Here is an 11,077-nt window from a genome sequence, read left to right on the forward strand (position 1 = left end):
CTTGTTACCTCGTTTTTCAGTTTGTGAATTGAGTTTTTCATCTCTGTTTGATTTGTTTTTATAGTTTCAATTTCCTTGGACATATATTCTGTGTTCATTGAGTTGTTTTCTAAGCTCCCTAAATTGCATTTCTGTGTTTTCTTGTATATCTCTGAGTATTTTTAGGATTTCTATTTTAAATTCTCTGTCATTTAGCTCCAAGGTTTCCAATATATTAAATTTTTTCTCCATAGATTTTTCTTCATCTATCTGTGTTACCTCTCTTTCTTTTGTATCCATGATATTCAATTTTATCTTCCTTAATGGCATCTGAAGGTAGTTTTATTGATAGTATTAATGAGATTTAATAAAGAATAAAAAGTTAAAAAAATAAAAATCAAAAATCAAAAAGAGTTTTAAAAAAATAATAATTAAAGTAAAAGAAAAGAAAATAAAAAATAAAAAATAAAAAAGGAAATTATTCCCCCCCTCTTTTTTTCCTCTACTCTTCTCTCCAATCTTTCTTGAGAAAATCTTGTGGTGAACTGTGAATTATATTGTACTAAATAGAACAAACAATGCCTGTACTGGAGGGCCTGAATTGGGAAGAAGTAATAAAGGGGCAAAAAAAGAAAAAAATACAGAAAAAAGGGTGTATGGACCCACAAAAAGCAAATAAGGAAAAAATTTGGGTCAAGAATAAAATGATTTGCTTTTAGGTGTTGGTTGACTAAGAGTTATGATGAGAGGAATAAGAGGGAAACAGGAAAATGGGGGGACACATTGAAAAATTACTATTGTATTTAGTGGAACAAGAAGTAGATAAAATGGAGAGCCAGGGATGGGAGCACTGCTAGTGAGTTAAAAGGGTGAAGTAAGAAGCCCCCCAAATGACACAAACATACGTTTGAGTCCCAGATAAGATAATTTGTTCGTTATTGAGGTTTGAGTGAGAGGAGATATAAAGGAGAAAGGAAGAAACTAATATACAGGGAGAAAAGAAAGAGAGAGAGAGAGAAAAAAGAGGGAACCACTAAAATAAGAGAAAAGAAAAAAGAGGAGAGAGAGAGAGAGAGAGAGTTATGGGTTTTAGAGTGCAACCCTCATAGAGAGAAAGGAAGAGGAAAGAAAAGATAATGGGAGATGTAACACTTATGGATAGTGTTAGTCAAGGAGAGGAGAGAGTAAGACCGGCAGAGAGTTAAACGACCAAATTGGAGGAGGAAAAAAAAATCAAGAATGAAGATAAAAGAAAGAAATGCACAAATATAATGAAATGGAATAGGTTATAAAGTCTGCAGATTATTCTTGATTTGGAGAGGTTATTTTCTTACTTTTTCTTTTCTCTCCCTCTTACTGGTTGGTGACTATGTACCCCTGGTTCTGCCCCTGTGGCATGCTCAGGTAGATGTTTGCAGTTGATAAGTCTCTATGGCAATGTCATGTATTGTGCTTCAGTCTCGTTGGCTGTCGAGGCTCATTAGCATTTATTGGCTCCAACAGTGAGAGAGTCTGTGTTCCTGGAGCCTCTTTCCTAGTCTTTCCTTCCTCAATTAGTATCCTGATGATCCAGCTATGGGGTTGCTGTTGCCTCTGCCTGGAGAGTAAGAGGCTCAAAGAGCTGGCAACTCCCCACTCTATTCCCCCTCAGCGCAGGGCTCTGGGTAAGGCTCAGTCAATCAGAACTGCTTGCATAATCAGTCGGGGCTTCTGCCCACTCAAAGACCTCTGGGTCTGCCACTCTGTCCGGTAACACGGGTGGGCACCCACTCCTGGGGTGCTTGGAGGAAACTCTCGCTCACTATCTGTGCGCAGACCAGGATATCAGGCTGGAAGTCTCACACTCTGAGTAAAACCCCTGCCCTCATGGAAAAGTTCCAGAGTTGGAATTGGCTCTCGCTCCCTCCCCATGAATGGCTTTTTTAGGGCGCTGAGGCGGCCTGGAAATTCCACTTTTGGCCCACACAAAGGCCCCTGACTCTGCCTCTCTGTGGGATAACACGGGCGCACACTGCCGAGGCACTCGGAGGAAACTCTCGCTCACTATCTGCGTGCACAGACCATGATATCAGGCCAGAAGTCTCACCCTCTGAGTGAAATCCCTGCCCGCATGGAAAAGTTCCAGCGTTGAAATTGGCTTTCGCTCCATCCTTGTGCGTGGCTCCCTCAGGCCCTGGGGCAGCCCGAGATTCCACTTTTGGCCCACACAAAGGCCCCTGACTCTGCCCCTCTGTGGGTAACACGGGCTCCCACTTCTGAGGTGCTGGGAGGAATCTCTTGCCCTCTCTCTGTGCGCGCCAACCAGGATATCAGGCCAGCCACCTCACCCTCTGAGTGAAACGCCTCCCGCACAGAAAAGTTGCAGCATTGGACTTGGCTCTCGCTCCCTCCGCGTGTGCGGCTCCCTCAGGGTGCTGGGGCAGCCTGGAGATTCTGCTTTTGGCCCACACAAAGGCCCTTGACTCTGCTTCTCTGTGGGGTAACACGAGCGCCCACTGCTGAGGCACTCGGAGGAATCTCTCTCCCACTATTTGTGCGCGCCAACCCGGAGATCGGGGAAAATGTCTGCCCCGCTTGTCTTTCTTTGGGTTTGACGCGAGTGTTAGCTTGTATTGCCTGGGTTGCCACAGGCACAGTTTTTCCTAGGCTTGGATCTTCGTGCCACAGCCTGGTTTGGCCATTTGTGCCATGGCCTGGATCTATTCACCCCCTTTGCCCACCTCAGTTTCTATATTCTCAGTTCCCAGTGAAAGCAGCCCTGTTTAGGTTAGTGAAGAAAGCGGAGCATTTCTTACTCCCTATTTCCTTTGGGGTTTGATTATATATTTAGCCAATTTTTCGCTTGACCATACCTTCGGGTGTATTGCGAAACATCTGGAGGCTCCAAGGATAGGTTTTTCTGTTTCTGGTTGAAGATCTTGTTGAGTTTTGGGGGAGATACGTTGATGTCATAAAGGCTTTGTACATCTTTGTGATTCAGTCTTGGAAGATTTTATTGTTCTAAGAGTTTATTCATTTCTTCTAGATTGTTGAATTTGGTGGCATATAATTTTTCATAGTTTCCTGCAATAATCCTTTTTATATCTATGATATCTGTGTAATTTCTCTTGTTTCATATTGGATTTTGTTTTTATGAGTCTTTTCTCTTTTTTCCTTAGTGAGTCTTCCCAGGGGTTTGTCAATTTTATTGATCTTTTCAAAGAACCAGCTATTTGTTGTATTAATATTTTATATAGTTTTTCTGTTCTCTATTTCATTTATTTCTGCTCCAATTTTTATTATTTCTTTATTTCTGCTGCTTTTGGGTTGCCTTTGTTTTTCTTTTTCTAGTTCCTTAAGATGTATTATTAGGTTGTTTACTTGAACTCTCTCTTGTTTTACCATATAGGTCTGTAATAATATAAAATTCCCTTTTATTACCACTTTTTTTTACATCCCATAGATTCTGATATGTTGTGTTGTCATTTTCATTTGTCTGTATATATCTTTTGATCTCTTCTTTTATTTCTTCTTTGACCCATTCATGTTTTATAAGTATTTTGTTCAATTTCCACACTTTCGTGGGTGTGTTTATTTCTTTTTTGCCATTGAATTTTAGTTTCAAAGCCTTATAGTCAGAGAATATGCTTGATATAATCCCAATCTTTCTTAATTTGTTGGTGTTAGTTTTGTGGCCCAGCATATGGTCTATTCTTGAGAATGTTTCATGTACACTAAAGAAAAATTTATACTTTGACGTTTTGGAATGAAATGTCCTGTAGATGTCTATTATATTCATTTATTCTAGTGTTTTATTTAAGGCCAATATTTCATTATTAATTTTCTGTTTTGATAAACTATCTAAAGCTATCAATAGTGCATTGAGGTCTTCAAGTATGAATATATTGTTTTCAGTTTATACTTTTAGATCAGTTAGTAGTTGTCTTATATATTTTAGTGCTCCGTTATCATTATGAAATGACAATCTTTGTCTCTGGTTACCTTTGTTGTCTTGCGGTCAGCATTGTCAAATATGAGTAGAGCTATTCCTGATTTTCTTTGGATATTATTTACTTGGAGAATTGTTTTCCAACCGTTCACTTTAAATCTATTTTCCTTTTTGTAGCTTAGATGTTGAAGACAGCACACTGTTGGGTTTTGCTTCTTGATCAAATCTGATACTCTGTGCCTCTTTATTGATGAGTTCAATCCATTATATTTAGTGTAATTATTATTTTTTAATTTCTATTTTTTTAATGGGGAGACATCAATAAATCAGGATACATATATTTAAATATAACAAGTCCAGGTTATCTTGTCTTTCAATTATGTTGCATACCCATCACCCAAATTCAGATTGTCCTCTGTCACCTTCTATCTAGTTTTCTTTGTGACCATCCCCCTCCCCCTTTCCCTCTCTCTTTCCCCCCTCCCCCACCACACTCTTATTAATGTCTCTTAGTTTAACTGTTATGTCCCACCTATGTGTGGAATAATGCAGTTCCTGTTTTTTTCTGATTTACTTATTTCACTTCGTATCGTGTTATCAAGATCCCACCATTTTGCTGTAAATGATCCGATGTCATCAATTCTTATGGCTGAGTAGTATTCCATAGTGTATATGTGCCACATCTTCTTTATCTAGTCATCTATTGAAGGGCTTTTTGGTTGTTTCCATGTCCTGGCCACTGTGAACAATGCTGCAATGAACATGGGGCTGCATATGTCTTTACGTATCAATGTTTCTGAGTTTTGGGGGTATATACCCAGCAGAGGGATTGCTGGGTCATAAGGTAGTTCTATTTTCAGTTTTTTGAGGAACCACCATACTTTCTTCCATAATGGTTGTACTACTTTACATTCCCACCAACAGTGTATGAGGGTTCCTTTTTCTCCACAGCCTCTCCAACATTTGCTATTACGTGTCTTGTTAATAATAGCTAATCTAAGAGGTGTGAGGTGGTATCTCATTACAGTTTTGATTTGCATTTCTCTAATAACTAAAGAACATGAGCATCTTTTCATATATCTGTTGGCCATTTGTACTTCCTCCTGGGAGAAGTGTCTGTTCATGTCCTCTTCCCATTTTTTTATTGGATTGTTTGTTTGTTTGTTGTTGAGTTTTATGAGTTCTTTGTATATTTTGGATATTAGGCCCTTATCTGAGCTATTGTTTGAAAATATCATTTCCCATTTAGTTGGCTTTCTGTTTATTTTGTTATCAGTTTCTCTTGCTGAGCAAAAACTTCTTATTCTGATGTAGTCCCATTCATTAATTTTTGCCTTCACTTCTCTTGCCATTGGAGTGAAATTCATAAAATGCTCTTTAAAACCAAAGTCGATGAGTTTAGTACCTGTCTTCTTCTATGTACTTTATTGTTTAAGGTCTTATGTTTAGATCTTTGATCCATTTTGAGTTAATTTTTGTACAGGGAGAGAGACTGTAGTCCAGTTTCATTCTTTTGCATGTGGCTTTCCAGTTTTCCCAGCACCATTTATTGAAGAGGCTTTCTTTTCTCCATTGTATGTTCTTGGTCTCTTTATCAAAAATTATTTGACTATATAATTGTGGTTTTATTTCTAAACTTTCTATTCTGTTCCATTGGTCTGAGTGTCCATTTTTCTGCCAATACCATGCTGTTTTGATTGTTGTGTCCCTATAATATAGTTTGAAGTCAGGTATTGTAATGCCTCCAGCTTCATTCTTTTTCTTTAGGATTGATTTGGCTATTCAAGGTTTTTTATAGTTCCATATACAACTGATAATTTTTTGCTCTATTTCTTTAAAAAATGTCATTGGAATTTTGATGGGAATTGCATTAAATTTGTATATTGCTTTGGGTAATATGGCCATCTTGATTATATTTATTCTTCCTAACCAAGAACAAAGAATATTCTTCCATCTCATTATATCTTTTTCGATTTCTCTTAACAATGGTTTATAGTTTTCATTATATAAGTTCTTTACATTCTTTGTTATGTTTATTCCTAAGTATTTTGTTTTTCTTGTTGCAATTGTGAAGGAGATTATTCTTTTGAGTTTGTTTCATTGTTGGCATATAGAAAGGCTATTGACTTCTGTATGTTAATTTTGTATCCGGCGACCTTACTATTTGGGCTTATTGTTTCTAGTAGGCTTTTTGTAGATTCTTTGGGGTTTTCGATGTATAGGATTATATCATCTGCAAAAAGTGATACCTTTACTTCTTCTTTTCCGATATGGATGCTTTTCATTTCTTTGTCTTGTCTGATTGCTCTGGCTAGAACCTCTAGTACCATATTAAATAAGAGTGGAGAGAGTGGACAACCCTGTCCTGTTCCTGATTTAAGGGGGAAAGCCTTCAGTTTAGTGCCATTTAATATGATGTTAGCTGATGGTTTATCATATATGGCCTTTATCATGTTGAGGTATTTTCCTTCTATACCCATTTTGTTGAGAGTCTTAAACATAAAATTGTGTTGTATTTTATTGAAAGCCTTTTCTGCGTCTATTGAAAAGATCATGTGGTTTTTGTTCTTTGTTGTGTTGATATGGTGTATTACGTTAACTGTTTTATGTATGTTGAACCATCCTTGAGATTCTGGGATGAATCCCACTTGATCATGATGTATTATTTTTTTAATATGTAGTTGTATTTAATTTGCTAGTATTTTGTTTAGTATTTTAGCATCTGTATTCATTAGAGATATTGGTCTGTAGTTTTCTTTCTTTGTGCCATCCTTGCCTGGTTTTGGTATGAGGGTTATGTTGGCCTCATAAAATGTGTTTGGAAATATTGCTTCTTCTTCAATTTTTTGGATGACTTTCAGTAGAATAGGAACCAAGTCTTCTTTGAATGTTTGATAAAATTCGCTGGTATAGCCGTCAGGGCCTGGACTTATATTTTGGGGAGGTTTTTAATGTTTTTTTCTATTTCTTCTCTACTAATAGGTCTGTTTAGGCTTTCTGCTTCTTCTTGACTCAGTCTAGGAAGGTTGTATTGTTCTAGGAATTTATCCATTTCTTCTCGGTTGTTGAATTTAGTGGCATAAAGTTTTTCATAGTATTCTACAATAATTCTTTGTATATCTACGGTGTCCGTGTTGATTTCTCCTCTTTCATTTTGGATTTTGTTTATATGAGTTCTTTCTCTTTTTTCCTTGGTAAGTCTTGCCAAGGGTTTGTCAATTTTCTTGATCTTTTCAAAGAACCAATTCCTTGTTCTATTAATTTTTTCTATAGTTTTTCTGTACTCTATTTCATTTATTTCTGCTCAGGTTTTTACTATCTCCTTTCTTCGGCTGGTTTTGGGTTGTCTTTGTTCTTCTTTTTCTAGTTCCTTAAGGTGTGAAGTTAAGTGGTTCACTTGGACTCTCTCTTGTTTTTTCATATATGCTTGAAGTGATATGAACTTCCCTCTTATCACTGCTTTTGCTGCATCCCATGGATTCTGATATGTCATATTGTCATTTTCATTAGTCTGTATATATCTTTTGATCTCTGCACTTATTTCTTCTTTGACCCATTCATTTTTTAGAAGTATGTTGTTTAGTTTCCACATTTTTGTGGGATTTTTTCCTCGTTTTTGCAGTTGAATTCTAGTTTCAAGGCTTTATGATCAGAAAATATGCTTGGTCCAACTTAGATTTTTCTGAATTTGCTAATGTTGTTTTTGTGGCCCAACATATGGTCAATTCTTGAGAATGATCCATGTACACCAGAGAAAAATGTATACTCAGTCACTTTGGGATGAAATTTCCTGTAGATGCCTATCATATCCAGATGCTCTAGTATTTTGTTTAAGGCCCCTATATCTTTGCTGATTCTTTGTTTTGATGACCGATCTAGAGTCTTCAGCGGTGTATTAAGGTCTCCAAGTATGATTGTATTTTTGTCAGTTGTTGTTTTAAGGTCAATAAGTAGCTGTCTTATATATTTTGGTACTCCTTGGTTTGGTGCATATATATTAAGAACTGTTATGTCTTCTTGATTCAGTGTCCCCTTAGCCATTATGAAATGGTCATTTTTGTCTCTGAGTACTTTTGCTGTCTTGTAGTCAGCATTATCTGATATGATTATTGCTACACCTGCTTTTTTTTGGATGTTATTTGCTTGAAGTTTTGTTTTCCAGCCTTTCACTTTGAATTTATTTTTATCCTTGTTACTTAGATGAGTTTCCTGTAGGCAGCATACAATTGGATTTTCTTTTTTAATCCATTCTGCTACTCTGTGTCTTTTTATTGGTGAGTTTAATCCGTTTACATTTAGTGTAATTATTGACACTTGCGAGTTCCCTATTGTCATTTTATAGATTGCTTTCTGTTAGTTTTGTGTCTTGATTGATCCTTCTCTTTTGTTTTGCTATCTTTTGTTTTTATTGGGTTGTATTCCATACATCTTTCCTCTGTTGCTATCTTTTTTATCTCATGTGCTTCTGTGGTGGTTTTTTCAATGGTGGTTACCTTTAAGTAATGAAATGGGTTCCTACCCTGTTCATTGTAGTGCACTATTTTGTGAGTAGTATAGCACTCCATTGTCCTTTGCTACTGTTAATCTCCATCCTCTCCCCCCTTTCTTTCTGTTGTTGTCACAGTTTAAATTTGGTTTTATTGTGTTCTTCTTGGAGCTTTTACTTGTGACTTTGTTTTTTTTGTTCTTTGTATTTGATTGGAGAACCCCCTTTAGTAATTCCTGGAGTCGGGTTTTCTGATGATAATTTTCCTTATCTTTTCTGTATCTGTGAATGTATTTATTTCTCCTTCATATTTGAAGGATAGCTTTGATGGGTATAGTATTCATGGCTGAAAGTTCCTCTCTTTCAGGACTTTAAATATTGGGGTCCACTCTCTTCTAGCTTGTAGAGTTTCTGCTGAGAAATCTGATGATAACCTAATGGGCTTTCCTTTATATGTTATATTCTTCTTTTCCCTGGCTTCCTTGAGAATTTTTTCTTTGCCATTGGTTTATGCCAATTTCTTTATGATGTGACTTGGAGTAGGTTTGTTGGGGTTGAGAAAACTCGGAGTTCTGTTTGCTTCATGAATTTGAGGCTTTAGTTCTTTTCACAGGCTTGGGAAGTTCTCATCTATTATTTGTTTGAGTATATTCTCCATTCCATTTTCTCTGTCTTCTCCCTCTGATATACCTATTATTCTTATGTTATTCTTTCTGATGGAGTCAGATAATTCTTGTAAGGTTATCTTATTTTTTTTAATTTTTGAGTCTCTTTCTTCTCTCTGTTGTGTCTCAAGTTGCTTGTCTTCCATTTCACTAATCCTCTCTTCTATCTGGCCTGTTCTATTAGCTAAGCTTGTTCCCTCGTTTTCCAGCTCGTGCATTTTTTCATCTCTGTTTGATTTATTTTTATAGTTTCAATTTCCTTGGACATATATTCTTTGTGTTCATTGAGTTGTTTTCTGAGCTCCCTAAATTGCCTTTCTGTGTTTTCTTGTATATCTCTGAGTATTTTTAGGATTTCTGTCTTGAATTCTCTGTCAATTAGCTCCAAGGTTTCCAATATATTAAATTCTTTCTCCATAGATTTTTCCTCATCTATCTGTGTTACCTCTTTCTTTTGTATCCATGATATTCGATTTTCTCTTCCTTAATGGCATCTGAGGGTGGTTTTGTTGATAGTATTAATGAGATTTAATAAAAAATAAAAAGTTAAAAAATTAAAAATTGAAAAAAGTTGTTTTTTTAAATTAATAATGAAATAAAGAAAAATAAAATATAAATATTTTTTAAAAATTAAAAAAAAGGAAATTATTCCCCCCTCCTTTTTTCCTCTCCTCTCCTCTCCCCTCTTTCTTGAGAAAATCTTGTGGTGAACTGTGAATTATATTGTATTTAATAGAATAAACAATGCCTGTAATGGAGGGCCTGAATTGGGGAAAAGTAATAAAGGGGCAAAAAATAAATAAATAAATAATTTTTAAAAAATTTTAAAAAGGTGGAATATGGACCCACAAAAAGCAAATAATTAAAAAATTTGGATCAATAATAAAATGATTTGCGTTTAGGTGTCAGCTGACTAAGAGTTATGATTAGAGGAATAAGAGGGAAACAGGAAAATGGGGGGACAAATTAAAAAATTACTATTGTATTTAGTGGAACAAGAGCTTGATAAAATGGAAAGCCAGGGAGGGGAGCACTGCTAGTGAGTTAAAAAGGTGAAGTAAAAACCCCCCAAAATGCCACAAACATAAGTTTGAGTCCCAGATAAGATAATTTGTTCATTATTGAGGTTTGAATGAGAGGAGACATAAAGGAGAAAGGAAGAAACTAATATAGAGGGAGAAAAGAAAGAGAGAGAGAGAGAAAAAGAGGGAACCACTAAAAGAAGAAAAAAGAAAAAAGAGGAGAGAGAGAGAGAGGGTTTTGGAGTGCAACCCTCATAGAGAGAAAGGAAGAGGAAAGAAAAGATAATGGGAAATGTAACATTTATGGGTAGTGTAGTTCAAGGAGAGGAGAGAGTAAGACCGGCAGAGAGTTAAATGACCAAATTGGAGGAGGAAAAAAAAAATTAAGGATGAAGATAAGAGAAACAAACGAACAAATATAATAAAATGGGATAGGTTATAAAGTGTGCGGATTATTCTTGATTTTGAGAGGTTATCTTCTTGCTTTTTCTTTTCTCTCCCTCTTCCTGGTCGGTGACTCTGTACCCCGGGTTTTGCCCCTTTGGCACGCTCAGGTAGAGGTTTGCAGTTGATAAGTCTCTATGGCAATGTCATGTATTGTGCTTTAATCACATTGGCAGTCGATGCTCATTAGCATTTATAGGCTCAGACAGTGAGAGAGTCTGTGTTCCTGGAGCCTCTTTCCTAGTCTTTCTTTCCTCAATTAGTAGCCTGATAATCCAGCTATGGGGTTGCTGCTGCCTCTGCCTGGATAGTAAGAGGCTGAAAGATCTGTCCACTCCCCACTCTATTCCCACTCAGCACAGGGCTCTTGGTAAGGCTCAGTCAGTCCGAGCTGCTAGCATAATCAGCCGGAGCTTCCACCCACTCAAAGACCTCTGGCTCTGCCACTCTGTCTGGTAACACGGGCGGGCACCCACTCCTGGGGTGCTTGGAGAAAACTTTCGTTCACTATCTGCGTGCACAGACCAGGATGTCAGACTAGAAGTCTCACCCT

Source organism: Saccopteryx bilineata, chromosome 4 (genome assembly GCF_036850765.1).
Source record: "Saccopteryx bilineata isolate mSacBil1 chromosome 4, mSacBil1_pri_phased_curated, whole genome shotgun sequence".
NCBI lineage: Eukaryota > Metazoa > Chordata > Mammalia > Chiroptera > Emballonuridae > Saccopteryx > Saccopteryx bilineata.